At 47.0% G+C, this 27,312-nt stretch overlaps 16 non-coding genes and 2 pseudogenes across 16 annotated transcripts; all 18 read right to left on the bottom strand.

The window, feature by feature from the left end:
• Positions 1–554: 554 nt before the first annotated feature.
• Positions 555–745, bottom strand: LOC141273929 (U2 spliceosomal RNA). Its single transcript, XR_012322229.1, has one exon. It is a non-coding gene; the product is annotated as a U2 spliceosomal RNA (small nuclear RNA).
• Positions 746–1,860: 1,115 nt separating this feature from the next.
• Positions 1,861–2,051, bottom strand: LOC141273930 (U2 spliceosomal RNA). The gene has a single exon (XR_012322230.1). It is a non-coding gene; the product is annotated as a U2 spliceosomal RNA (small nuclear RNA).
• A 1,115-nt stretch (positions 2,052–3,166) lies between these two features.
• On the bottom strand, positions 3,167–3,357 carry LOC141273931 (U2 spliceosomal RNA). Its single transcript, XR_012322231.1, has one exon. It is a non-coding gene; the product is annotated as a U2 spliceosomal RNA (small nuclear RNA).
• Positions 3,358–4,472: 1,115 nt separating this feature from the next.
• On the bottom strand, positions 4,473–4,663 carry LOC141273932 (U2 spliceosomal RNA). The gene has a single exon (XR_012322232.1). It is a non-coding gene; the product is annotated as a U2 spliceosomal RNA (small nuclear RNA).
• A 1,112-nt stretch (positions 4,664–5,775) lies between these two features.
• On the bottom strand, positions 5,776–5,966 carry LOC141273933 (U2 spliceosomal RNA). Its single transcript, XR_012322233.1, has one exon. It is a non-coding gene; the product is annotated as a U2 spliceosomal RNA (small nuclear RNA).
• Positions 5,967–7,081: 1,115 nt separating this feature from the next.
• Positions 7,082–7,272, bottom strand: LOC141273934 (U2 spliceosomal RNA). Its single transcript, XR_012322234.1, has one exon. It is a non-coding gene; the product is annotated as a U2 spliceosomal RNA (small nuclear RNA).
• A 1,115-nt stretch (positions 7,273–8,387) lies between these two features.
• LOC141273936 (U2 spliceosomal RNA) lies at positions 8,388–8,578 on the bottom strand. Its single transcript, XR_012322236.1, has one exon. It is a non-coding gene; the product is annotated as a U2 spliceosomal RNA (small nuclear RNA).
• A 1,115-nt stretch (positions 8,579–9,693) lies between these two features.
• On the bottom strand, positions 9,694–9,884 carry LOC141273937 (U2 spliceosomal RNA). The gene has a single exon (XR_012322237.1). It is a non-coding gene; the product is annotated as a U2 spliceosomal RNA (small nuclear RNA).
• Positions 9,885–10,999: 1,115 nt separating this feature from the next.
• On the bottom strand, positions 11,000–11,190 carry LOC141273938 (U2 spliceosomal RNA). The gene has a single exon (XR_012322238.1). It is a non-coding gene; the product is annotated as a U2 spliceosomal RNA (small nuclear RNA).
• A 1,115-nt stretch (positions 11,191–12,305) lies between these two features.
• Positions 12,306–12,496, bottom strand: LOC141273939 (U2 spliceosomal RNA). The gene has a single exon (XR_012322239.1). It is a non-coding gene; the product is annotated as a U2 spliceosomal RNA (small nuclear RNA).
• A 1,115-nt stretch (positions 12,497–13,611) lies between these two features.
• Positions 13,612–13,802, bottom strand: LOC141273941 (U2 spliceosomal RNA). The gene has a single exon (XR_012322240.1). It is a non-coding gene; the product is annotated as a U2 spliceosomal RNA (small nuclear RNA).
• A 1,115-nt stretch (positions 13,803–14,917) lies between these two features.
• On the bottom strand, positions 14,918–15,110 carry LOC141150235 (U2 spliceosomal RNA). The gene has a single exon (XR_012246493.1). It is a non-coding gene; the product is annotated as a U2 spliceosomal RNA (small nuclear RNA).
• A 5,564-nt stretch (positions 15,111–20,674) lies between these two features.
• On the bottom strand, positions 20,675–20,752 carry LOC141151062 (U2 spliceosomal RNA; annotated as a pseudogene).
• A 1,112-nt stretch (positions 20,753–21,864) lies between these two features.
• Positions 21,865–22,055, bottom strand: LOC141273942 (U2 spliceosomal RNA). The gene has a single exon (XR_012322241.1). It is a non-coding gene; the product is annotated as a U2 spliceosomal RNA (small nuclear RNA).
• Positions 22,056–23,170: 1,115 nt separating this feature from the next.
• Positions 23,171–23,361, bottom strand: LOC141273943 (U2 spliceosomal RNA). Its single transcript, XR_012322242.1, has one exon. It is a non-coding gene; the product is annotated as a U2 spliceosomal RNA (small nuclear RNA).
• A 1,115-nt stretch (positions 23,362–24,476) lies between these two features.
• Positions 24,477–24,667, bottom strand: LOC141273944 (U2 spliceosomal RNA). The gene has a single exon (XR_012322243.1). It is a non-coding gene; the product is annotated as a U2 spliceosomal RNA (small nuclear RNA).
• Positions 24,668–25,782: 1,115 nt separating this feature from the next.
• LOC141149719 (U2 spliceosomal RNA) lies at positions 25,783–25,973 on the bottom strand. The gene has a single exon (XR_012246007.1). It is a non-coding gene; the product is annotated as a U2 spliceosomal RNA (small nuclear RNA).
• Positions 25,974–27,088: 1,115 nt separating this feature from the next.
• On the bottom strand, positions 27,089–27,267 carry LOC141150320 (U2 spliceosomal RNA; annotated as a pseudogene).
• Between the last annotated feature and the right edge of the window lie 45 nt (positions 27,268–27,312).

Here is a 27,312-nt window from a genome sequence, read left to right on the forward strand (position 1 = left end):
GTTCTCTTTTATAGTCTGCAGGCATTAAATGAAAGAAGTCAGTGTTCCAGCAGAAGGAGACAACGTTTCAGAAAAGGCATTGTAGCAAACCAAAAAAGAAATTTTAAGCGCAGCAGAGTAACCAGCGCACATACCTGTTAGCTCAGGTGAGTTTAAAAGGCTGCTGTTGATAACAAGGGCATTTGCTAAATAGATGGTGTGTGTGCAACAATATACTGAAAGGTCAATTATATTGTGCAGCTTATCTCACCACCTGTAGTTATTTAGGTGAAAGCTCCAAAATGCTTGCCTAATATGTCTGTTTATCCAAAAGGAAGTAAAAAGGGAGAGCTAGAAAGATAGCATTGCATCACATTACATGGCAATGCAATGCACAGTTGCTGAAGTTGAACCAAAATGAGCTTGTAATCTGGCTTCTGCAACTTTGAACATGAAAAATCCAATGAGGAGAAGAAAAGCAAAGCCAAAGAGTCCATCCCAAAATCCGACAAACAAGCAAAATGAACAAAAAACATTGAATTCAATTCTTTCTGATTTTAGAAACTGCATTAAAGAAGGGGTGCACCGGTCCTGGAGATACTGCAATACCAGGTCAATGCGTGGAGTGGACAGAGCAAGCTCTTTTTCCATCTCCCTGTTCTAAAAATCCATTTAATATATGGTCCCCAGATAGGGGACGTATCAGATATTAAACTGATAAGAACAGATACTACACTTGATCTTAGCCAAAAGGCCGAGAAGCGATAACCAGAATTGGTTTCAAACTACGGAGCCACCCAAGGATCCTGAAAAGTCCATTTGTGGAGATGAGCTCCTGGACTCCCGTTAAGAAGACATGTTGTCAACCTCTAGATCCCTTACATGCCTGCACTTTTCGGCTTGCTGCTGCTGCAATCCACGCGTTTTAGATCTGCATAACTCCACCTCTTTAAACACAGCACCTTCACCCCCTGCTGTTCCCACCCGCCTCAACACCGTTGGAAGGGAGGAGAACCAATTAAGGTGGGGGGTGGGGTGGAACGAGCAGCTGTCTACCCTTAGCAGGAGGGCTCCTGATTACATACCTCTCCTGCTGCTGCTGCTGCTGGCTGTCCAGCAGCAGACTGAAGGTGGCTGCTGCTGTGCACAGGTATATAAAGGCTCAGAGCCTATTATGACACGCGCAGCCAGCGTTCCATTGCCACATTCCATCTACTGCAGGCAGGATACCTGGCTGGCTGAATGTCGCTGAGAAGCTCACAGAGACCGCCATAAGCAACAGTTTAACAGAATGCCACAGACTAATCAACCAAACTTTTTGGGTTGGGTTCTCTTTTATAGTCTGCAGGCATTAAATGAAAGAAGTCAGTGTTCCAGCAGAAGGAGACAACGTTTCAGAAAAGGCATTGTAGCAAACCAAAAAAGAAATTTTAAGCGCAGCAGAGTAACCAGCGCACATACCTGTTAGCTCAGGTGAGTTTAAAAGGCTGCTGTTGATAACAAGGGCATTTGCTAAATAGATGGTGTGTGTGCAACAATATACTGAAAGGTCAATTATATTGTGCAGCTTATCTCACCACCTGTAGTTATTTAGGTGAAAGCTCCAAAATGCTTGCCTAATATGTCTGTTTATCCAAAAGGAAGTAAAAAGGGAGAGCTAGAAAGATAGCATTGCATCACATTACATGGCAATGCAATGCACAGTTGCTGAAGTTGAACCAAAATGAGCTTGTAATCTGGCTTCTGCAACTTTGAACATGAAAAATCCAATGAGGAGAAGAAAAGCAAAGCCAAAGAGTCCATCCCAAAATCCGACAAACAAGCAAAATGAACAAAAAACATTGAATTCAATTCTTTCTGATTTTAGAAACTGCATTAAAGAAGGGGTGCACCGGTCCTGGAGATACTGCAATACCAGGTCAATGCGTGGAGTGGACAGAGCAAGCTCTTTTTCCATCTCCCTGTTCTAAAAATCCATTTAATATATGGTCCCCAGATAGGGGACGTATCAGATATTAAACTGATAAGAACAGATACTACACTTGATCTTAGCCAAAAGGCCGAGAAGCGATAACCAGAATTGGTTTCAAACTACGGAGCCACCCAAGGATCCTGAAAAGTCCATTTGTGTAGATGAGCTCCTGGACTCCCGTTAAGAAGACATGTTGTCAACCTCTAGATCCCTTACATGCCTGCACTTTTCGGCTTGCTGCTGCTGCAATCCACGCGTTTTAGATCTGCATAACTCCACCTCTTTAAACACAGCACCTTCACCCCCTGCTGTTCCCACCCGCCTCAACACCGTTGGAAGGGAGGAGAACCAATTAAGGCGGGGGGTGGGGTGGAACGAGCAGCTGTCTACCCTTAGCAGGAGGGCTCCTGATTACATACCTCTCCTGCTGCTGCTGCTGCTGGCTGTCCAGCAGCAGACTGAAGGTGGCTGCTGCTGTGCACAGGTATATAAAGGCTCAGAGCCTATTATGACACGCGCAGCCAGCGTTCCATTGCCACATTCCATCTACTGCAGGCAGGATACCTGGCTGGCTGAATGTCGCTGAGAAGCTCACAGAGACCGCCATAAGCAACAGTTTAACAGAATGCCACAGACTAATCAACCAAACTTTTTGGGTTGGGTTCTCTTTTATAGTCTGCAGGCATTAAATGAAAGAAGTCAGTGTTCCAGCAGAAGGAGACAACGTTTCAGAAAAGGCATTGTAGCAAACCAAAAAAGAAATTTTAAGCGCAGCAGAGTAACCAGCGCACATACCTGTTAGCTCAGGTGAGTTTAAAAGGCTGCTGTTGATAACAAGGGCATTTGCTAAATAGATGGTGTGTGTGCAACAATATACTGAAAGGTCAATTATATTGTGCAGCTTATCTCACCACCTGTAGTTATTTAGGTGAAAGCTCCAAAATGCTTGCCTAATATGTCTGTTTATCCAAAAGGAAGTAAAAAGGGAGAGCTAGAAAGATAGCATTGCATCACATTACATGGCAATGCAATGCACAGTTGCTGAAGTTGAACCAAAATGAGCTTGTAATCTGGCTTCTGCAACTTTGAACATGAAAAATCCAATGAGGAGAAGAAAAGCAAAGCCAAAGAGTCCATCCCAAAATCCGACAAACAAGCAAAATGAACAAAAAACATTGAATTCAATTCTTTCTGATTTTAGAAACTGCATTAAAGAAGGGGTGCACCGGTCCTGGAGATACTGCAATACCAGGTCAATGCGTGGAGTGGACAGAGCAAGCTCTTTTTCCATCTCCCTGTTCTAAAAATCCATTTAATATATGGTCCCCAGATAGGGGACGTATCAGATATTAAACTGATAAGAACAGATACTACACTTGATCTTAGCCAAAAGGCCGAGAAGCGATAACCAGAATTGGTTTCAAACTACGGAGCCACCCAAGGATCCTGAAAAGTCCATTTGTGGAGATGAGCTCCTGGACTCCCGTTAAGAAGACATGTTGTCAACCTCTAGATCCCTTACATGCCTGCACTTTTCGGCTTGCTGCTGCTGCAATCCACGCGTTTTAGATCTGCATAACTCCACCTCTTTAAACACAGCACCTTCACCCCCTGCTGTTCCCACCCGCCTCAACACCGTTGGAAGGGAGGAGAACCAATTAAGGCGGGGGGTGGGGTGGAACGAGCAGCTGTCTACCCTTAGCAGGAGGGCTCCTGATTACATACCTCTCCTGCTGCTGCTGCTGCTGGCTGTCCAGCAGCAGACTGAAGGTGGCTGCTGCTGTGCACAGGTATATAAAGGCTCAGAGCCTATTATGACACGCGCAGCCAGCGTTCCATTGCCACATTCCATCTACTGCAGGCAGGATACCTGGCTGGCTGAATGTCGCTGAGAAGCTCACAGAGACCGCCATAAGCAACAGTTTAACAGAATGCCACAGACTAATCAACCAAACTTTTTGGGTTGGGTTCTCTTTTATAGTCTGCAGGCATTAAATGAAAGAAGTCAGTGTTCCAGCAGAAGGAGACAACGTTTCAGAAAAGGCATTGTAGCAAACCAAAAAAGAAATTTTAAGCGCAGCAGAGTAACCAGCGCACATACCTGTTAGCTCAGGTGAGTTTAAAAGGCTGCTGTTGATAACAAGGGCATTTGCTAAATAGATGGTGTGTGTGCAACAATATACTGAAAGGTCAATTATATTGTGCAGCTTATCTCACCACCTGTAGTTATTTAGGTGAAAGCTCCAAAATGCTTGCCTAATATGTCTGTTTATCCAAAAGGAAGTAAAAAGGGAGAGCTAGAAAGATAGCATTGCATCACATTACATGGCAATGCAATGCACAGTTGCTGAAGTTGAACCAAAATGAGCTTGTAATCTGGCTTCTGCAACTTTGAACATGAAAAATCCAATGAGGAGAAGAAAAGCAAAGCCAAAGAGTCCATCCCAAAATCCGACAAACAAGCAAAATGAACAAAAAACATTGAATTCAATTCTTTCTGATTTTAGAAACTGCATTAAAGAAGGGGTGCACCGGTCCTGGAGATACTGCAATACCAGGTCAATGCGTGGAGTGGACAGAGCAAGCTCTTTTTCCATCTCCCTGTTCTAAAAATCCATTTAATATATGGTCCCCAGATAGGGGACGTATCAGATATTAAACTGATAAGAACAGATACTACACTTGATCTTAGCCAAAAGGCCGAGAAGCGATAACCAGAATTGGTTTCAAACTACGGAGCCACCCAAGGATCCTGAAAAGTCCATTTGTGGAGATGAGCTCCTGGACTCCCGTTAAGAAGACATGTTGTCAACCTCTAGATCCCTTACATGCCTGCACTTTTCGGCTTGCTGCTGCTGCAATCCACGCGTTTTAGATCTGCATAACTCCACCTCTTTAAACACAGCACCTTCACCCCCTGCTGTTCCCACCCGCCTCAACACCGTTGGAAGGGAGGAGAACCAATTAAGGCGGGGGGTGGGGTGGAACGAGCAGCTGTCTACCCTTAGCAGGAGGGCTCCTGATTACATACCTCTCCTGCTGCTGCTGCTGGCTGTCCAGCAGCAGACTGAAGGTGGCTGCTGCTGTGCACAGGTATATAAAGGCTCAGAGCCTATTATGACACGCGCAGCCAGCGTTCCATTGCCACATTCCATCTACTGCAGGCAGGATACCTGGCTGGCTGAATGTCGCTGAGAAGCTCACAGAGACCGCCATAAGCAACAGTTTAACAGAATGCCACAGACTAATCAACCAAACTTTTTGGGTTGGGTTCTCTTTTATAGTCTGCAGGCATTAAATGAAAGAAGTCAGTGTTCCAGCAGAAGGAGACAACGTTTCAGAAAAGGCATTGTAGCAAACCAAAAAAGAAATTTTAAGCGCAGCAGAGTAACCAGCGCACATACCTGTTAGCTCAGGTGAGTTTAAAAGGCTGCTGTTGATAACAAGGGCATTTGCTAAATAGATGGTGTGTGTGCAACAATATACTGAAAGGTCAATTATATTGTGCAGCTTATCTCACCAGCTGTAGTTATTTAGGTGAAAGCTCCAAAATGCTTGCCTAATATGTCTGTTTATCCAAAAGGAAGTAAAAAGGGAGAGCTAGAAAGATAGCATTGCATCACATTACATGGCAATGCAATGCACAGTTGCTGAAGTTGAACCAAAATGAGCTTGTAATCTGGCTTCTGCAACTTTGAACATGAAAAATCCAATGAGGAGAAGAAAAGCAAAGCCAAAGAGTCCATCCCAAAATCCGACAAACAAGCAAAATGAACAAAAAACATTGAATTCAATTCTTTCTGATTTTAGAAACTGCATTAAAGAAGGGGTGCACCGGTCCTGGAGATACTGCAATACCAGGTCAATGCGTGGAGTGGACAGAGCAAGCTCTTTTTCCATCTCCCTGTTCTAAAAATCCATTTAATATATGGTCCCCAGATAGGGGACGTATCAGATATTAAACTGATAAGAACAGATACTACACTTGATCTTAGCCAAAAGGCCGAGAAGCGATAACCAGAATTGGTTTCAAACTACGGAGCCACCCAAGGATCCTGAAAAGTCCATTTGTGGAGATGAGCTCCTGGACTCCCGTTAAGAAGACATGTTGTCAACCTCTAGATCCCTTACATGCCTGCACTTTTCGGCTTGCTGCTGCTGCAATCCACGCGTTTTAGATCTGCATAACTCCACCTCTTTAAACACAGCACCTTCACCCCCTGCTGTTCCCACCCGCCTCAACACCGTTGGAAGGGAGGAGAACCAATTAAGGCGGGGGGTGGGGTGGAACGAGCAGCTGTCTACCCTTAGCAGGAGGGCTCCTGATTACATACCTCTCCTGCTGCTGCTGCTGCTGGCTGTCCAGCAGCAGACTGAAGGTGGCTGCTGCTGTGCACAGGTATATAAAGGCTCAGAGCCTATTATGACACGCGCAGCCAGCGTTCCATTGCCACATTCCATCTACTGCAGGCAGGATACCTGGCTGGCTGAATGTCGCTGAGAAGCTCACAGAGACCGCCATAAGCAACAGTTTAACAGAATGCCACAGACTAATCAACCAAACTTTTTGGGTTGGGTTCTCTTTTATAGTCTGCAGGCATTAAATGAAAGAAGTCAGTGTTCCAGCAGAAGGAGACAACGTTTCAGAAAAGGCATTGTAGCAAACCAAAAAAGAAATTTTAAGCGCAGCAGAGTAACCAGCGCACATACCTGTTAGCTCAGGTGAGTTTAAAAGGCTGCTGTTGATAACAAGGGCATTTGCTAAATAGATGGTGTGTGTGCAACAATATACTGAAAGGTCAATTATATTGTGCAGCTTATCTCACCACCTGTAGTTATTTAGGTGAAAGCTCCAAAATGCTTGCCTAATATGTCTGTTTATCCAAAAGGAAGTAAAAAGGGAGAGCTAGAAAGATAGCATTGCATCACATTACATGGCAATGCAATGCACAGTTGCTGAAGTTGAACCAAAATGAGCTTGTAATCTGGCTTCTGCAACTTTGAACATGAAAAATCCAATGAGGAGAAGAAAAGCAAAGCCAAAGAGTCCATCCCAAAATCCGACAAACAAGCAAAATGAACAAAAAACATTGAATTCAATTCTTTCTGATTTTAGAAACTGCATTAAAGAAGGGGTGCACCGGTCCTGGAGATACTGCAATACCAGGTCAATGCGTGGAGTGGACAGAGCAAGCTCTTTTTCCATCTCCCTGTTCTAAAAATCCATTTAATATATGGTCCCCAGATAGGGGACGTATCAGATATTAAACTGATAAGAACAGATACTACACTTGATCTTAGCCAAAAGGCCGAGAAGCGATAACCAGAATTGGTTTCAAACTACGGAGCCACCCAAGGATCCTGAAAAGTCCATTTGTGGAGATGAGCTCCTGGACTCCCGTTAAGAAGACATGTTGTCAACCTCTAGATCCCTTACATGCCTGCACTTTTCGGCTTGCTGCTGCTGCAATCCACGCGTTTTAGATCTGCATAACTCCACCTCTTTAAACACAGCACCTTCACCCCCTGCTGTTCCCACCCGCCTCAACACCGTTGGAAGGGAGGAGAACCAATTAAGGCGGGGGGTGGGGTGGAACGAGCAGCTGTCTACCCTTAGCAGGAGGGCTCCTGATTACATACCTCTCCTGCTGCTGCTGCTGCTGGCTGTCCAGCAGCAGACTGAAGGTGGCTGCTGCTGTGCACAGGTATATAAAGGCTCAGAGCCTATTATGACACGCGCAGCCAGCGTTCCATTGCCACATTCCATCTACTGCAGGCAGGATACCTGGCTGGCTGAATGTCGCTGAGAAGCTCACAGAGACCGCCATAAGCAACAGTTTAACAGAATGCCACAGACTAATCAACCAAACTTTTTGGGTTGGGTTCTCTTTTATAGTCTGCAGGCATTAAATGAAAGAAGTCAGTGTTCCAGCAGAAGGAGACAATGTTTCAGAAAAGGCATTGTAGCAAACCAAAAAAGAAATTTTAAGCGCAGCAGAGTAACCAGCGCACATACCTGTTAGCTCAGGTGAGTTTAAAAGGCTGCTGTTGATAACAAGGGCATTTGCTAAATAGATGGTGTGTGTGCAACAATATACTGAAAGGTCAATTATATTGTGCAGCTTATCTCACCACCTGTAGTTATTTAGGTGAAAGCTCCAAAATGCTTGCCTAATATGTCTGTTTATCCAAAAGGAAGTAAAAAGGGAGAGCTAGAAAGATAGCATTGCATCACATTACATGGCAATGCAATGCACAGTTGCTGAAGTTGAACCAAAATGAGCTTGTAATCTGGCTTCTGCAACTTTGAACATGAAAAATCCAATGAGGAGAAGAAAAGCAAAGCCAAAGAGTCCATCCCAAAATCCGACAAACAAGCAAAATGAACAAAAAACATTGAATTCAATTCTTTCTGATTTTAGAAACTGCATTAAAGAAGGGGTGCACCGGTCCTGGAGATACTGCAATACCAGGTCAATGCGTGGAGTGGACAGAGCAAGCTCTTTTTCCATCTCCCTGTTCTAAAAATCCATTTAATATATGGTCCCCAGATAGGGGACGTATCAGATATTAAACTGATAAGAACAGATACTACACTTGATCTTAGCCAAAAGGCCGAGAAGCGATAACCAGAATTGGTTTCAAACTACGGAGCCACCCAAGGATCCTGAAAAGTCCATTTGTGGAGATGAGCTCCTGGACTCCCGTTAAGAAGACATGTTGTCATCCTCTAGATCCCTTACATGCCTGCACTTTTCGGCTTGCTGCTGCTGCAATCCACGCGTTTTAGATCTGCATAACTCCACCTCTTTAAACACAGCACCTTCACCCCCTGCTGTTCCCACCCGCCTCAACACCGTTGGAAGGGAGGAGAACCAATTAAGGCGGGGGGTGGGGTGGAACGAGCAGCTGTCTACCCTTAGCAGGAGGGCTCCTGATTACATACCTCTCCTGCTGCTGCTGCTGCTGGCTGTCCAGCAGCAGACTGAAGGTGGCTGCTGCTGTGCACAGGTATATAAAGGCTCAGAGCCTATTATGACACGCGCAGCCAGCGTTCCATTGCCACATTCCATCTACTGCAGGCAGGATACCTGGCTGGCTGAATGTCGCTGAGAAGCTCACAGAGACCGCCATAAGCAACAGTTTAACAGAATGCCACAGACTAATCAACCAAACTTTTTGGGTTGGGTTCTCTTTTATAGTCTGCAGGCATTAAATGAAAGAAGTCAGTGTTCCAGCAGAAGGAGACAACGTTTCAGAAAAGGCATTGTAGCAAACCAAAAAAGAAATTTTAAGCGCAGCAGAGTAACCAGCGCACATACCTGTTAGCTCAGGTGAGTTTAAAAGGCTGCTGTTGATAACAAGGGCATTTGCTAAATAGATGGTGTGTGTGCAACAATATACTGAAAGGTCAATTATATTGTGCAGCTTATCTCACCACCTGTAGTTATTTAGGTGAAAGCTCCAAAATGCTTGCCTAATATGTCTGTTTATCCAAAAGGAAGTAAAAAGGGAGAGCTAGAAAGATAGCATTGCATCACATTACATGGCAATGCAATGCACAGTTGCTGAAGTTGAACCAAAATGAGCTTGTAATCTGGCTTCTGCAACTTTGAACATGAAAAATCCAATGAGGAGAAGAAAAGCAAAGCCAAAGAGTCCATCCCAAAATCCGACAAACAAGCAAAATGAACAAAAAACATTGAATTCAATTCTTTCTGATTTTAGAAACTGCATTAAAGAAGGGGTGCACCGGTCCTGGAGATACTGCAATACCAGGTCAATGCGTGGAGTGGACAGAGCAAGCTCTTTTTCCATCTCCCTGTTCTAAAAATCCATTTAATATATGGTCCCCAGATAGGGGACGTATCAGATATTAAACTGATAAGAACAGATACTACACTTGATCTTAGCCAAAAGGCCGAGAAGCGATAACCAGAATTGGTTTCAAACTACGGAGCCACCCAAGGATCCTGAAAAGTCCATTTGTGGAGATGAGCTCCTGGACTCCCGTTAAGAAGACATGTTGTCAACCTCTAGATCCCTTACATGCCTGCACTTTTCGGCTTGCTGCTGCTGCAATCCACGCGTTTTAGATCTGCATAACTCCACCTCTTTAAACACAGCACCTTCACCCCCTGCTGTTCCCACCCGCCTCAACACCGTTGGAAGGGAGGAGAACCAATTAAGGCGGGGGGTGGGGTGGAACGAGCAGCTGTCTACCCTTAGCAGGAGGGCTCCTGATTACATACCTCTCCTGCTGCTGCTGCTGCTGGCTGTCCAGCAGCAGACTGAAGGTGGCTGCTGCTGTGCACAGGTATATAAAGGCTCAGAGCCTATTATGACACGCGCAGCCAGCGTTCCATTGCCACATTCCATCTACTGCAGGCAGGATACCTGGCTGGCTGAATGTCGCTGAGAAGCTCACAGAGACCGCCATAAGCAACAGTTTAACAGAATGCCACAGACTAATCAACCAAACTTTTTGGGTTGGGTTCTCTTTTATAGTCTGCAGGCATTAAATGAAAGAAGTCAGTGTTCCAGCAGAAGGAGACAACGTTTCAGAAAAGGCATTGTAGCAAACCAAAAAAGAAATTTTAAGCGCAGCAGAGTAACCAGCGCACATACCTGTTAGCTCAGGTGAGTTTAAAAGGCTGCTGTTGATAACAAGGGCATTTGCTAAATAGATGGTGTGTGTGCAACAATATACTGAAAGGTCAATTATATTGTGCAGCTTATCTCACCACCTGTAGTTATTTAGGTGAAAGCTCCAAAATGCTTGCCTAATATGTCTGTTTATCCAAAAGGAAGTAAAAAGGGAGAGCTAGAAAGATAGCATTGCATCACATTACATGGCAATGCAATGCACAGTTGCTGAAGTTGAACCAAAATGAGCTTGTAATCTGGCTTCTGCAACTTTGAACATGAAAAATCCAATGAGGAGAAGAAAAGCAAAGCCAAAGAGTCCATCCCAAAATCCGACAAACAAGCAAAATGAACAAAAAACATTGAATTCAATTCTTTCTGATTTTAGAAACTGCATTAAAGAAGGGGTGCACCGGTCCTGGAGATACTGCAATACCAGGTCAATGCGTGGAGTGGACAGAGCAAGCTCTTTTTCCATCTCCCTGTTCTAAAAATCCATTTAATATATGGTCCCCAGATAGGGGACGTATCAGATATTAAACTGATAAGAACAGATACTACACTTGATCTTAGCCAAAAGGCCGAGAAGCGATAACCAGAATTGGTTTCAAACTACGGAGCCACCCAAGGATCCTGAAAAGTCCATTTGTGGAGATGAGCTCCTGGACTCCCGTTAAGAAGACATGTTGTCAACCTCTAGATCCCTTACATGCCTGCACTTTTCGGCTTGCTGCTGCTGCAATCCACGCGTTTTAGATCTGCATAACTCCACCTCTTTAAACACAGCACCTTCACCCCCTGCTGTTCCCACCCGCCTCAACACCGTTGGAAGGGAGGAGAACCAATTAAGGCGGGGGGTGGGGTGGAACGAGCAGCTGTCTACCCTTAGCAGGAGGGCTCCTGATTACATACCTCTCCTGCTGCTGCTGCTGCTGGCTGTCCAGCAGCAGACTGAAGGTGGCTGCTGCTGTGCACAGGTATATAAAGGCTCAGAGCCTATTATGACACGCGCAGCCAGCGTTCCATTGCCACATTCCATCTACTGCAGGCAGGATACCTGGCTGGCTGAATGTCGCTGAGAAGCTCACAGAGACCGCCATAAGCAACAGTTTAACAGAATGCCACAGACTAATCAACCAAACTTTTTGGGTTGGGTTCTCTTTTATAGTCTGCAGGCATTAAATGAAAGAAGTCAGTGTTCCAGCAGAAGGAGACAACGTTTCAGAAAAGGCATTGTAGCAAACCAAAAAAGAAATTTTAAGCGCAGCAGAGTAACCAGCGCACATACCTGTTAGCTCAGGTGAGTTTAAAAGGCTGCTGTTGATAACAAGGGCATTTGCTAAATAGATGGTGTGTGTGCAACAATATACTGAAAGGTCAATTATATTGTGCAGCTTATCTCACCACCTGTAGTTATTTAGGTGAAAGCTCCAAAATGCTTGCCTAATATGTCTGTTTATCCAAAAGGAAGTAAAAAGGGAGAGCTAGAAAGATAGCATTGCATCACATTACATGGCAATGCAATGCACAGTTGCTGAAGTTGAACCAAAATGAGCTTGTAATCTGGCTTCTGCAACTTTGAACATGAAAAATCCAATGAGGAGAAGAAAAGCAAAGCCAAAGAGTCCATCCCAAAATCCGACAAACAAGCAAAATGAACAAAAAACATTGAATTCAATTCTTTCTGATTTTAGAAACTGCATTAAAGAAGGGGTGCACCGGTCCTGGAGATACTGCAATACCAGGTCAATGCGTGGAGTGGACAGAGCAAGCTCTTTTTCCATCTCCCTGTTCTAAAAATCCATTTAATATATGGTCCCCAGATAGGGGACGTATCAGATATTAAACTGATAAGAACAGATACTACACTTGATCTTAGCCAAAAGGCCGAGAAGCGATAACCAGAATTGGTTTCAAACTACGGAGCCACCCAAGGATCCTGAAAAGTCCATTTGTGGAGATGAGCTCCTGGACTCCCGTTAAGAAGACATGTTGTCAACCTCTAGATCCCTTACATGCCTGCACTTTTCGGCTTGCTGCTGCTGCAATCCACGCGTTTTAGATCTGCATAACTCCACCTCTTTAAACACAGCACCTTCACCCCCTGCTGTTCCCACCCGCCTCAACACCGTTGGAAGGGAGGAGAACCAATTAAGGCGGGGGGTGGGGTGGAACGAGCAGCTGTCTACCCTTAGCAGGAGGGCTCCTGATTACATACCTCTCCTGCTGCTGCTGCTGCTGGCTGTCCAGCAGCAGACTGAAGGTGGCTGCTGCTGTGCACAGGTATATAAAGGCTCAGAGCCTATTATGACACGCGCAGCCAGCGTTCCATTGCCACATTCCATCTACTGCAGGCAGGATACCTGGCTGGCTGAATGTCGCTGAGAAGCTCACAGAGACCGCCATAAGCAACAGTTTAACAGAATGCCACAGACTAATCAACCAAACTTTTTGGGTTGGGTTCTCTTTTATAGTCTGCAGGCATTAAATGAAAGAAGTCAGTGTTCCAGCAGAAGGAGACAACGTTTCAGAAAAGGCATTGTAGCAAACCAAAAAAGAAATTTTAAGCGCAGCAGAGTAACCAGCGCACATACCTGTTAGCTCAGGTGAGTTTAAAAGGCTGCTGTTGATAACAAGGGCATTTGCTAAATAGATGGTGTGTGTGCAACAATATACTGAAAGGTCAATTATATTGTGCAGCTTATCTCACCACCTGTAGTTATTTAGGTGAAAGCTCCAAAATGCTTGCCTAATATGTCTGTTTATCCAAAAGGAAGTAAAAAGGGAGAGCTAGAAAGATAGCATTGCATCACATTACATGGCAATGCAATGCACAGTTGCTGAAGTTGAACCAAAATGAGCTTGTAATCTGGCTTCTGCAACTTTGAACATGAAAAATCCAATGAGGAGAAGAAAAGCAAAGCCAAAGAGTCCATCCCAAAATCCGACAAACAAGCAAAATGAACAAAAAACATTGAATTCAATTCTTTCTGATTTTAGAAACTGCATTAAAGAAGGGGTGCACCGGTCCTGGAGATACTGCAATACCAGGTCAATGCGTGGAGTGGACAGAGCAAGCTCTTTTTCCATCTCCCTGTTCTAAAAATCCATTTAATATATGGTCCCCAGATAGGGGACGTATCAGATATTAAACTGATAAGAACAGATACTACACTTGATCTTAGCCAAAAGGCCGAGAAGCGATAACCAGAATTGGTTTCAAACTACGGAGCCACCCAAGGATCCTGAAAAGTCCATTTGTGGAGATGAGCTCCTGGACTCCCGTTAAGAAGACATGTTGTCAACCTCTAGATCCCTTACATGCCTGCACTTTTCGGCTTGCTGCTGCTGCAATCCACGCGTTTTAGATCTGCATAACTCCACCTCTTTAAACACAGCACCTTCACCCCCTGCTGTTCCCACCCGCCTCAACACCGTTGGAAGGGAGGAGAACCAATTAAGGCGGGGGGTGGGGTGGAACGAGCAGCTGTCTACCCTTAGCAGGAGGGCTCCTGATTACATACCTCTCCTGCTGCTGCTGCTGCTGGCTGTCCAGCAGCAGACTGAAGGTGGCTGCTGCTGTGCACAGGTATATAAAGGCTCAGAGCCTATTATGACACGCGCAGCCAGCGTTCCATTGCCACATTCCATCTACTGCAGGCAGGATACCTGGCTGGCTGAATGTCGCTGAGAAGCTCACAGAGACCGCCATAAGCAACAGTTTAACAGAATGCCACAGACTAATCAACCAAACTTTTTGGGTTGGGTTCTCTTTTATAGTCTGCAGGCATTAAATGAAAGAAGTCAGTGTTCCAGCAGAAGGAGACAACGTTTCAGAAAAGGCATTGTAGCAAACCAAAAAAGAAATTTTAAGCGCAGCAGAGTAACCAGCGCACATACCTGTTAGCTCAGGTGAGTTTAAAAGGCTGCTGTTGATAACAAGGGCATTTGCTAAATAGATGGTGTGTGTGCAACAATATACTGAAAGGTCAATTATATTGTGCAGCTTATCTCACCACCTGTAGTTATTTAGGTGAAAGCTCCAAAATGCTTGCCTAATATGTCTGTTTATCCAAAAGGAAGTAAAAAGGGAGAGCTAGAAAGATAGCATTGCATCACATTACATGGCAATGCAATGCACAGTTGCTGAAGTTGAACCAAAATGAGCTTGTAATCTGGCTTCTGCAACTTTGAACATGAAAAATCCAATGAGGAGAAGAAAAGCAAAGCCAAAGAGTCCATCCCAAAATCCGACAAACAAGCAAAATGAACAAAAAACATTGAATTCAATTCTTTCTGATTTTAGAAACTGCATTAAAGAAGGGGTGCACCGTTCCTGGAGATACTGCAATACCAGGTCAATGCGTGGAGTGGACAGAGCAAGCTCTTTTTCCATCTCCCTGTTCTAAAAATCCATTTAATATATGGTCCCCAGATAGGGGACGTATCAGATATTAAACTGATAAGAACAGATTTTTTGATTGAATATATCTTTTATTAGCACAAAAAATAAGTTAACAGACAGTGTACAGTGCCGCAGCCCAGTACACACAGAATTCTACATCATATTTACATAGCATGAGGATACGACTCACTAACTAGACACATCGCACCCCTATGCTACACAAAACACTCAATCTGAAAGAAAAAGCATGTCAATCAATACAGTACGACGAACCGTGATAAGGGATAGGGATTGGGAAAAAGGGGATGGGGAGGGGAAAATCACAGGCCCGAAGCTTTATTGAAAGACAAGACACATAAGGGGAGAGGGGGAGGAGGGGTTTAGTCCTCATCCTCGTCCTCCGGACCGTCCATGATGGAATAGTCTCTGAGCAGGCTGTGGATCAGCCTGCGGCAGTCCTGGATGGACATCCTCTCCCTCCTCAAGATGAGCCGGTTCCTGGCGACCCAAACGGCATCCTTGAAGCAGTTCATAAGGCGCCAAGCCTCCTGGATGGCTCCGACGCTATGAACCCCAGGGAATAGTCCATAAAGCACAGAATGGTGCGATAGGCTCGCCCTGGGGACAGAGTTCCTCAGGTCGTCCTCAAGTGCAGTCAATAGGCGCTGTGCAAATCCGCAGTCCCAAAAAGTGTGCAAAGATGTTTCCTCCACGAAGGGGCACCTTGGGCAGTACCGGGTCTTGCACAGGTTCCGGGCATGCATGAATGACCGGACGGGCAGTCCGCCCTGAATCGCCATCCACGACAAGTTCTTGTGCCCGTTGGTCAGCCTGTCAGACGACACATTTGTCCACACAGTCTCCAGCGTGTCCTGGTGAAGTCCTGTGATGTTCTCCACGTCATCCTTGGCTCTGATTAGCTTGTGGATAGTTTTGGGCTTCCACAAGTCGGGCTTGAGTCCCTCCAGTTGATGCTCCCCCACAAATCGAACGACGTCTCCGTAGAACCATGGCGTCGTCCAGTTGTAGGGGAAGGAGCTGTCCCACTTGTCCCAGCCGAGTCGCCTCCAAAGAGGAAGCAGGAAGAAGTGAGACATGGACCTGCCCGCGGAGCCATTCTTGACTTGCAAAGTCCGGCGGACACAATCACACACAAAAGAGGATCGCAGGAGGGTGGGGATATCTGGAACGCCCTTCCCACCCTTGCGAGGCTCCTTGTACATGACGGCCCGCCTGACTCTGTCCATCTTGGATCCCCAGACAAAGTGAAACACTGTCTTGGTAATGGCCCTGCACACAGTGACGTGTGGGGGCCAGGCCTGCGCCGTGTACTGCAAGACGGGCAGGACCTCATTACGCAGGACGAGTGCCTTACCCTCACAAGTGAGGTGTCTGAGGCTCCAGAGTCCGATCCGTTGCTTCTCCTTGGCCAAGCGTTCTTGCCAGGACTTGAGGGCCGCTCCTTCCTTCCCGAACCAGACTCCCAGCACCTTGAGGAAATCCGGTTGAATGTTGAAGGGGAAGGGGGCAGAGGAGGCCGGCTGCCAATCCCCGAAGAGCATGGCTTCCGACTTCCTGCAGTTGACTTTGGCCCCTGAAGCCCGGCCGAACCTCTCACACGTCTGGACGAGGGCGTCGACTGAACCACGATCAGCGCAGAAGACGGTGACGTCGTCCATGTAGAGCGAGCACTTGACCTCGTGTCGTCCCGGACCCGGTGCGGTGATCCCTCTGATCTCTCCATTCTGCCGGATAGCCTCTGCGAAGAGTTCTATAACACAAACAAAAAGAAGAGGTGATAGAGGGCAGCCTTGTCTGACCCCAGAGAGGACAGGGAAGGGGTCAGTCTTCCAGCCGTTCACCAACACCGAGCTGTGGATATCAAAATACATCAGACGGACATACGAACAAAACATGTTACCCAAACCTAACCGGTGCAGAGCTCGGCCCATGAACTCGTGGGAAACCCGGTCGAAGGCCTTCTCCTGATCCAAGGAGACCAGGGCCGCGTGTGCGCGGCGGACCTTGATGTACTCGACCGTGTCCCGCACGAGAGCGAGGCTGTCTGCGATGCGACGTCCAGGGATGCCGCAGGTCTGGTCCGGGTGGATGATCCGTCCGATGACCGTCTTAAGTCGTGTCGCCATCGTCTTGGCCAGGATCTTGTAGTCCACGTTGAGCAGAGTGATGGGACGCCAATTCCTCAGGTCGCACCTCTCTCCCTTCCGCTTGTACAGGATCGTGACCATTCCTTCCCTCAAAGATGGAGGCATTCTACCCTCCACCACCATCTCCTCGTACAGGTCCAACAGGTCCGGACAGATGAGGTCTCCCAGCGCTACATAGAGCTCCGCTGGAAGACCATCACTGCCCGGGGTCCTGCCGGTCCTAAAGGATTTAGCGGCAGAGAGCAATTCGCCCACCATCAGAGGTTTGTCCAAGGCTGCCGTGCCTGCAGGATCAAGATGGTTAGTGATACCTGACAGGAACTTATCAGCAGCGTCGGGGTCGGTAGTCTTGTGGGAGTAGAGTTCGCTGTAGAAGTCGCTGACGACCCTCATCACGTCCTCCTTCCCACGTCGCATGTTTCCGCTCTCGTCTCGCAGCTCGTTCAGGGGCGTGTGACCGGCATGAAGTTTCCTGAAAAAGAATGAGTTACATTTCTCACCCTTCTCCAGATTCTCCACTTTGGAACGGAAGACGATTCGCTTGGACTCCTCCTCAAAGTGCCTTTTCAGGCTCTTCTTGGTCTCCTCCAGCTCCTCCCTCACGTCCCAGCCGCAGTGAAGAAGGTCCTGCAGCGACCGCAGCTCGCGCTGCAGCCCTCTGAAGTCCCTCCTCTTCTCACACGCCTGTTGTCGACCCTTGGCCTGAAAGAAACAGCGAAACTCAAGTTTAACATATTCCCACCAATCAGAGACTGTTTGGAAGCTACCCTTGTAGGACTGCCACATTGCGTAGGCTGCTCTCAGCTCCTCCACGACTTCATCCTGAGCCAGCAGAGCACAATTCAGCTTCCAGGAGCCGGGGCCGGACGGAAAACCGTCGCCGAGGACACCTTGTAAGTGAATGGCTCTGTGGTCGGAGAAGAAGCAGGAGACCATCGAGTGCCTACTCTGCCTGACTGCCCGAGAGGTGAACACAAAGTCAATCCTGGAGCGGAGTGAGCCATCGGGTTGGCTCCACGAATAGTTCGTGGAGCCTCTCCCCATGGAGCCCACCACGTCCTGAAGAGAGGCCTCGGTTACCATCTCGATGAGCAGCTTGGACGTGATGTCCAACTTGGCAGATGTGCCAGAACTACGACCATCCTCCTCGATGGGGCAGTTGAAATCCCCGGCCATCACTAAGGTCCTGGTGGTGGCAAGCTGAAGCCGCAGGGTCTGGAAAAGCTCCAAACGCTCATTCTTCAGTGGGGACGCATACACGTTGATGAACCTGACAGGTTCTCCCGCCCAGTTGCCATCTACAACAAGAGCCCTGCCGCAGATGAGCTCCTGGACGGACTCAAGCGTGAATGCGCCCCCCCTGATCAGAATTGCGACCCCCGCAGACTTGCAGTCACCCCCACCGGACCAGTAGGATGGACCGTGGGACCACTCCCTGGCCAGATGTTTGAAGGACCTAGAGGAGGGAAGGGAACATTCCTGCAACATATAAACATCACACAACTGGGAAGTAAGGAAGGCATAAATAGTCTGACGTCTGAACTTGTCCTTGATGCTCCTGACATTAATGGAAAATAAGTTAATATTAGCCATCATGTAGGGAAAAAAGAAAAAGTTAGCGCAGGCAATACACCTTAGTTACCACTCCGGTCGGGTGCTCCCTCGTCGGTGTTGACTGCTGGTGACGGGATCACCAGCAGGCCCTCTTCCTCCATCTGGTCAAGCAGCGCGGCCTCGATCTCGGCGACCACCAGTTCCTCCTCTTCTGGCTCGGCCACCAGGGTCTCAACCATGTGCTCCATCTCTTCTGGCTCAGGGAGGGTATCCTCCTTTTCGCCTACGAAATCCAGAATCTTCTTTTTGGAGGATTCAGTAGCAGGGCTGTCCTCCACCTTCCTCTTTCCCCGGGTTGGAACTGGGGAGACAAGAAGGGGAAAATCCTCCTCGGAATAGATAGCGGCGGGTGGAGGAAAGGTTAATTCCACCGCTACCATGGTCTGGGGAGGGAGAGTGGCTGCCGGGGCAGGGGAAAGGACACCTGCTGAGGAGTAGGGGAAGGAGGAAGAGGAAGTGGAATCCTCAGCAGGGGTGGCCGGGGTGGGGGGGGATTGGACGGGGGTGGCAGGGGGAGGGATCGAGAGAGGGGTGACAGAACTCTTACCCTCCTTTGACTTTTTCTTCTGCTTCGGAGCTGCTGGGACCGTCGCTGGGGCTTTGGCCACCGACTCCTTGACCGCTTTGGCCTTGGTCGTCTCGGCCTTGGCCGCTGGGGCCTTGGTCGTCGCGTCCTTGACCTTCACAGGCCTGGTCATCGGGGCCTTGTCCTCCGTAGCTGGGGTCGTCTCAACCACCGATGCCCAGGATCTCTCACACTTGGGGCAATCCTTGTACAGATGAGCCGCCAGCCCACACAGGTTGCAGGACGTCTTCTTCGGGCAGTCCTTCGAGCTGTGTCCCGTCACTCGACAAATCCTGCAGGCATCCTCCTTGCAGTCCTTCATCTCGTGGCCGTTCTTGCCGCATCTCCTGCAGTTCCGCGGCATGTCCGGGTAATAGATGAGGCCGTAGGAGTTGCCCAGGGAGAATGTCAGGGGCAGGTGCCGAAGTCCGTCTGAGTACGCCAGGTCCCTGTGAAGTCTAACGGTCACCGACCACTTACCTGTCCAGAAGCCGAGTCCATTCAGGATGTGAGAAGGTTCCTTCACAACCAAACAGAAGCGTCTCAGGAAGGTACAGATGTCTTGGCCTGGGGTGTGCGGGTTGCGCATGGAGACCGTGATCCTCCTTTCGTCCCTCTGGATAGGGCAGCTACCTGTAAAGGCAGAGAAAGAATTATCTGGTCCTTTTGCGCTTACCATTTCCCAGAACCTCCTGCAGGTGTTCACAGTGGCGAAGGTGACGAAGAAGATCCCCGTCAAGAAGGTCTGGATGCTGAGGGTGTCCGACCTGGAGAAGCCTCGATCCAGCAGCATCTTCTGGCAGAACACGTCCGAGGACATGTCCGGCACCCTCCCATCCACTTCCTTCAGCTTCAGGGCCACCGTCTGCCGCATCCATGGCTCCAGGGCTGGAGCTTCGTGGCGGGGCTTCTGGGGTCCCTTCTGCTGGCCAGTCGTGGAAGCAGAGTCCTTGGGGTCAGAATCGGCTCCTGGCTGGGCCCTCCTGGCTGTCCCCTGCTCCAGGCTCTTCTTTTCGGCCTTCCTCGCAGCGCTTGCCATGGCTTTCCTCCTGCAGTTACTTCTTGGAGCTGGATCTGGAACTTTTCCCGGAATGGGTGGAGCTATGCAGATTCTTCTCCCGTCGTGTTCTGGACAAATTCCCCGAAAGGTCTTTGTCTCGATGATTTTCTTCCTCGAAGATTCCACAGGACAGCCCGATTCTTCTCCGAGTCTTCGTCTTCTTCTGGATTCTTTAGAGCTTCTTCCTCCCACCGATATCCGCCTTCCTTCTCCGATGTCAGCTGGGCTCCGAAGCTCTTCTCCTTCCGAGTTCGATCGCTCTCGTCAAGTGTAGATCGTAGCTCTTGTGTTCTTATAAGAACAGATACTACACTTGATCTTAGCCAAAAGGCCGAGAAGCGATAACCAGAATTGGTTTCAAACTACGGAGCCACCCAAGGATCCTGAAAAGTCCATTTGTGGAGATGAGCTCCTGGACTCCCGTTAAGAAGACATGTTGTCAACCTCTAGATCCCTTACATGCCTGCACTTTTCGGCTTGCTGCTGCTGCAATCCACGCGTTTTAGATCTGCATAACTCCACCTCTTTAAACACAGCACCTTCACCCCCTGCTTTTCCCACCCGCCTCAACACCGTTGGAAGGGAGGAGAACCAATTAAGGCGGGGGGTGGGGTGGAACGAGCAGCTGTCTACCCTTAGCAGGAGGGCTCCTGATTACATACCTCTCCTGCTGCTGCTGCTGGCTGTCCAGCAGCAGACTGAAGGTGGCTGCTGCTGTGCACAGGTATATAAAGGCTCAGAGCCTATTATGACACGCGCAGCCAGCGTTCCATTGCCACATTCCATCTACTGCAGGCAGGATACCTGGCTGGCTGAATGTCGCTGAGAAGCTCACAGAGACCGCCATAAGCAACAGTTTAACAGAATGCCACAGACTAATCAACCAAACTTTTTGGGTTGGGTTCTCTTTTATAGTCTGCAGGCATTAAATGAAAGAAGTCAGTGTTCCAGCAGAAGGAGACAACGTTTCAGAAAAGGCATTGTAGCAAACCAAAAAAGAAATTTTAAGCGCAGCAGAGTAACCAGCGCACATACCTGTTAGCTCAGGTGAGTTTAAAAGGCTGCTGTTGATAACAAGGGCATTTGCTAAATAGATGGTGTGTGTGCAACAATATACTGAAAGGTCAATTATATTGTGCAGCTTATCTCACCACCTGTAGTTATTTAGGTGAAAGCTCCAAAATGCTTGCCTAATATGTCTGTTTATCCAAAAGGAAGTAAAAAGGGAGAGCTAGAAAGATAGCATTGCATCACATTACATGGCAATGCAATGCACAGTTGCTGAAGTTGAACCAAAATGAGCTTGTAATCTGGCTTCTGCAACTTTGAACATGAAAAATCCAATGAGGAGAAGAAAAGCAAAGCCAAAGAGTCCATCCCAAAATCCGACAAACAAGCAAAATGAACAAAAAACATTGAATTCAATTCTTTCTGATTTTAGAAACTGCATTAAAGAAGGGGTGCACCGGTCCTGGAGATACTGCAATACCAGGTCAATGCGTGGAGTGGACAGAGCAAGCTCTTTTTCCATCTCCCTGTTCTAAAAATCCATTTAATATATGGTCCCCAGATAGGGGACGTATCAGATATTAAACTGATAAGAACAGATACTACACTTGATCTTAGCCAAAAGGCCGAGAAGCGATAACCAGAATTGGTTTCAAACTACGGAGCCACCCAAGGATCCTGAATAGTCCATTTGTGGAGATGAGCTCCTGGACTCCCGTTAAGAAGACATGTTGTCAACCTCTAGATCCCTTACATGCCTGCACTTTTCGGCTTGCTGCTGCTGCAATCCACGCGTTTTAGATCTGCATAACTCCACCTCTTTAAACACAGCACCTTCACCCCCTGCTGTTCCCACCCGCCTCAACACCGTTGGAAGGGAGGAGAACCAATTAAGGCGGGGGGTGGGGTGGAACGAGCAGCTGTCTACCCTTAGCAGGAGGGCTCCTGATTACATACCTCTCATGCTGCTGCTGCTGCTGGCTGTCCAGCAGCAGACTGAAGGTGGCTGCTGCTGTGCACAGGTATATAAAGGCTCAGAGCCTATTATGACACGCGCAGCCAGCGTTCCATTGCCACATTCCATCTACTGCAGGCAGGATACCTGGCTGGCTGAATGTGGCTGAGAAGCTCACAGAGACCGCCATAAGCAACAGTTTAACAGAATGCCACAGACTAATCAACCAAACTTTTTGGGTTGGGTTCTCTTTTATAGTCTGCAGGCATTAAATGAAAGAAGTCAGTGTTCCAGCAGAAGGAGACAACGTTTCAGAAAAGGCATTGTAGCAAACCAAAAAAGAAATTTTAAGCGCAGCAGAGTAACCAGCGCACATACCTGTTAGCTCAGGTGAGTTTAAAAGGCTGCTGTTGATAACAAGGGCATTTGCTAAATAGATGGTGTGTGTGCAACAATATACTGAAAGGTCAATTATATTGTGCAGCTTATCTCACCACCTGTAGTTATTTAGGTGAAAGCTCCAAAATGCTTGCCTAATATGTCTGTTTATCCAAAAGGAAGTAAAAAGGGAGAGCTAGAAAGATAGCATTGCATCACATTACATGGCAATGCAATGCACAGTTGCTGAAGTTGAACCAAAATGAGCTTGTAATCTGGCTTCTGCAACTTTGAACATGAAAAATCCAATGAGGAGAAGAAAAGCAAAGCCAAAGAGTCCATCCCAAAATCCGACAAACAAGCAAAATGAACAAAAAACATTGAATTTAATTCTTTCTGATTTTAGAAACTGCATTAAAGAAGGGGTGCACCGGTCCTGGAGATACTGCAATACCAGGTCAATGCGTGGAGTGGACAGAGCAAGCTCTTTTTCCATCTCCCTGTTCTAAAAATCCATTTAATATATGGTCCCCAGATAGGGGACGTATCAGATATTAAACTGATAAGAACAGATACTACACTTGATCTTAGCCAAAAGGCCGAGAAGCGATAACCAGAATTGGTTTCAAACTACGGAGCCACCCAAGGATCCTGAAAAGTCCATTTGTGGAGATGAACTCCTGGACTCCCGTTAAGAAGACATGTTGTCAACCTCTAGATCCCTTACATGCCTGCACTTTTCGGCTTGCTGCTGCTGCAATCCACGCGTTTTAGATCTGCATAACTCCACCTCTTTAAACACAGCACCTTCACCCCCTGCTGTTCCTACCCGCCTCAACACCGTTGGAAGGGAGGAGAACCAATTAAGGCGGGGGGTGGGGTGGAACGAGCAGCTGTCTACCCTTAGCAGGAGGGCTCCTGATTACATACCTCTCCTGCTGCTGCTGCTGCTGGCTGTCCAGCAGCAGACTGAAGGTGGCTGCTGCTGTGCACAGGTATATAAAGGCTCAGAGCCTATTATGACACGCGCAGCCAGCGTTCCATTGCCACATTCCATCTACTGCAGGCAGGATACCTGGCTGGCTGAATGTGGCTGAGAAGCTCACAGAGACCGCCATAAGCAACAGTTTAACAGAATGCCACAGACTAATCAACCAAACTGTTTGGGTTGGGTTCTCTTTTATAGTCTGCAGGCATTAAATGAAAGAAGTCAGTGTTCCAGCAGAAGGAGACAACGTTTCAGAAAAGGCATTGTAGCAAACCAAAAAAGAAATTTTAAGCGCAGCAGAGTAACCAGCGCACATACCTGTTAGCTCAGGTGAGTTTAAAAGGCTGCTGTTGATAACAAGGGCATTTGCTAAATAGATGGTGTGTGTGCAACAATATACTGAAAGGTCAATTATATTGTGCAGCTTATCTCACCACCTGTAGTTATTTAGGTGAAAGCTCCAAAATGCTTGCCTAATATGTCTGTTTATCCAAAAGGAAGTAAAAAGGGAGAGCTAGAAAGATAGCATTGCATCACATTACATGGCAATGCAATGCACAGTTGCTGAAGTTGAACCAAAATGAGCTTGTAATCTGGCTTCTGCAACTTTGAACATGAAAAATCCAATGAGGAGAAGAAAAGCAAAGCCAAAGAGTCCATCCCAAAATCCGACAAACAAGCAAAATGAACAAAAAACATTGAATTCAATTCTTTCTGATTTTAGAAACTGCATTAAAGAAGGGGTGCACCGGTCCTGGAGATACTGCAATACCAGGTCAATGCGTGGAGTGGACAGAGCAAGCTCTTTTTCCATCTCCCTGTTCTAAAAATCCATTTAATATATGGTCCCCAGATAGGGGACGTATCAGATATTAAACTGATAAGAACAGATACTACACTTGATCTTAGCCAAAAGGCCGAGAAGCGATAACCAGAATTGGTTTCAAACTACGGAGCCACCCAAGGATCCTGAAAAGTCCATTTGTGGAGATGAACTCCTGGACTCCCGTTAAGAAGACATGTTGTCAACCTCTAGATCCCTTACATGCCTGCACTTTTCGGCTTGCTGCTGCTGCAATCCACGCGTTTTAGATCTGCATAACTCCACCTCTTTAAACACAGCACCTTCACCCCCTGCTGTTCCCACCCGCCTCAACACCGTTGGAAGGGAGGAGAACCAATTAAGGCGGGGGGTGGGGTGGAACGAGCAGCTGTCTACCCTTAGCAGGAGGGCTCCTGATTACATACCTCTCCTGCTGCTGCTGCTGCTGGCTGTCCAGCAGCAGACTGAAGGTGGCTGCTGCTGTGCACAGGTATATAAAGGCTCAGAGCCTATTATGACACGCGCAGCCAGCGTTCCATTGCCACATTCCATCTACTGCAGGCAGGATACCTGGCTGGCTGAATGTCGCTGAGAAGCTCACAGAGACCGCCATAAGCAACAGTTTAACAGAATGCCACAGACTAATCAACCAAACTTTTTGGGTTGGGTTCTCTTTTATAGTCTGCAGGCATTAAATGAAAGAAGTCAGTGTTCCAGCAGAAGGAGACAACGTTTCAGAAAAGGCATTGTAGCAAACCAAAAAAGAAATTTTAAGCGCAGCAGAGTAACCAGCGCACATACCTGTTAGCTCAGGTGAGTTTAAAAGGCTGCTGTTGATAACAAGGGCATTTGCTAAATAGATGGTGTGTGTGCGACAATATACTGAAAGGTCAATTATATTGTGCAGCTTATCTCACCACCTGTAGTTATTTAGGTGAAAGCTCCAAAATGCTTGCCTAATATGTCTGTTTATCCAAAAGGAAGTAAAAAGGGAGAGCTAGAAAGATAGCATTGCATCACATTACATGGCAATGCAATGCACAGTTGCTGAAGTTGAACCAAAATGAGCTTGTAATCTGGCTTCTGCAACTTTGAACATGAAAAATCCAATGAGGAGAAGAAAAGCAAAGCCAAAGAGTCCATCCCAAAATCCGACAAACAAGCAAAATGAACAAAAAACATTGAATTCAATTCTTTCTGATTTTAGAAACTGCATTAAAGAAGGGGTGCACCGGTCCTGGAGATACTGCAATACCAGGTCAATGTGTGGAGTGGACAGAGCAAGCTCTTTTTCCATCTCCCTGTTCTAAAAATCCATTTAATATATGGTCCCCAGATAGGGGACGTATCAGATATTAAACTGATAAGAACAGATACTACACTTGATCTTAGCCAAAAGGCCGAGAAGCGATAACCAGAATTGGTTTCAAACTACGCAGCCACCCAAGGATCCTGAAAAGTCCATTTGTGGAGATGAGCTCCTGGACTCCCGTTAAGAAGACATGTTGTTAACCTCTAGATCCCTTACATGCCTGCACTTTTCGGCTTGCTGCTGCTGCAATCCACGCGTTTTAAATCTGCATAACTCCACCTCTTTAAACACAGCACCTTCACCCCCTGCTGTTCCCACCCGCCTCAACACCGTTGGAAGGGAGGAGAACCAATTAAGGCGGGGGGTGGGGTGGAACGAGCAGCTGTCTACCCTTAGCAGGAGGGCTCCTGATTACATACCTCTCCTGCTGCTGCTGCTGCTGGCTGTCCAGCAGCAGACTGAAGGTGGCTGCTGCTGTGCACAGGTATATAAAGGCTCAGAGCCTATTATGACACGCGCAGCCAGCGTTCCATTGCCACATTCCATCTACTGCAGGCAGGATACCTGGCTGGCTGAATGTCGCTGAGAAGCTCACAGAGACCGCCATAAGCAACAGTTTAACAGAATGCCACAGACTAATCAACCAAACTTTTTGGGTTGGGTTCTCTTTTATAGTCTGCAGGCATTAAATGAAAGAAGTCAGTGTTCCAGCAGAAGGAGACAACGTTTCAGAAAAGGCATTGTAGCAAACCAAAAAAGAAATTTTAAGCGCAGCAGAGTAACCAGCGCACATACCTGTTATCTCAGGTGAGTTTAAAAGGCTGCTGTTGATAACAAGGGCATTTGCTAAATAGATGGTGTGTGTGCAACAATATACTGAAAGGTCAATTATATTGTGCAGCTTATCTCACCACCTGTAGTTATTTAGGTGAAAGCTCCAAAATGCTTGCCTAATATGTCTGTTTATCCAAAAGGAAGTAAAAAGGGAGAGCTAGAAAGATAGCATTGCATCACATTACATGGCAATGCAATGCACAGTTGCTGAAGTTGAACCAAAATGAGCTTGTAATCTGGCTTCTGCAACTTTGAACATGAAAAATCCAATGAGGAGAAGAAAAGCAAAGCCAAAGAGTCCATCCCAAAATCCGACAAACAAGCAAAATGAACAAAAAACATTGAATTCAATTCTTTCTGATTTTAGAAACTGCATTAAAGAAGGGGTGCACCGGTCCTGGAGATACTGCAATACCAGGTCAATGCGTGGAGTGGACAGAGCAAGCTCTTTTTCCATCTCCCTGTTCTAAAAATCCATTTAATATATGGTCCCCAGATAGGGGACGTATCAGATATTAAACTGATAAGAACAGATTTTTTTATCGAAAGCCCGAATTCGTGTACAAAACCCGAGTGCGCTTAAAAAAGTGACAAGTGCCACAAAA

Source organism: Phyllobates terribilis, unplaced genomic scaffold, assembly GCF_046119375.1.
Source record: "Phyllobates terribilis strain yellow unplaced genomic scaffold, ASM4611937v1 Scaffold_5__5_contigs__length_657084704, whole genome shotgun sequence".
Classification (NCBI taxonomy): domain Eukaryota; kingdom Metazoa; phylum Chordata; class Amphibia; order Anura; family Dendrobatidae; genus Phyllobates; species Phyllobates terribilis.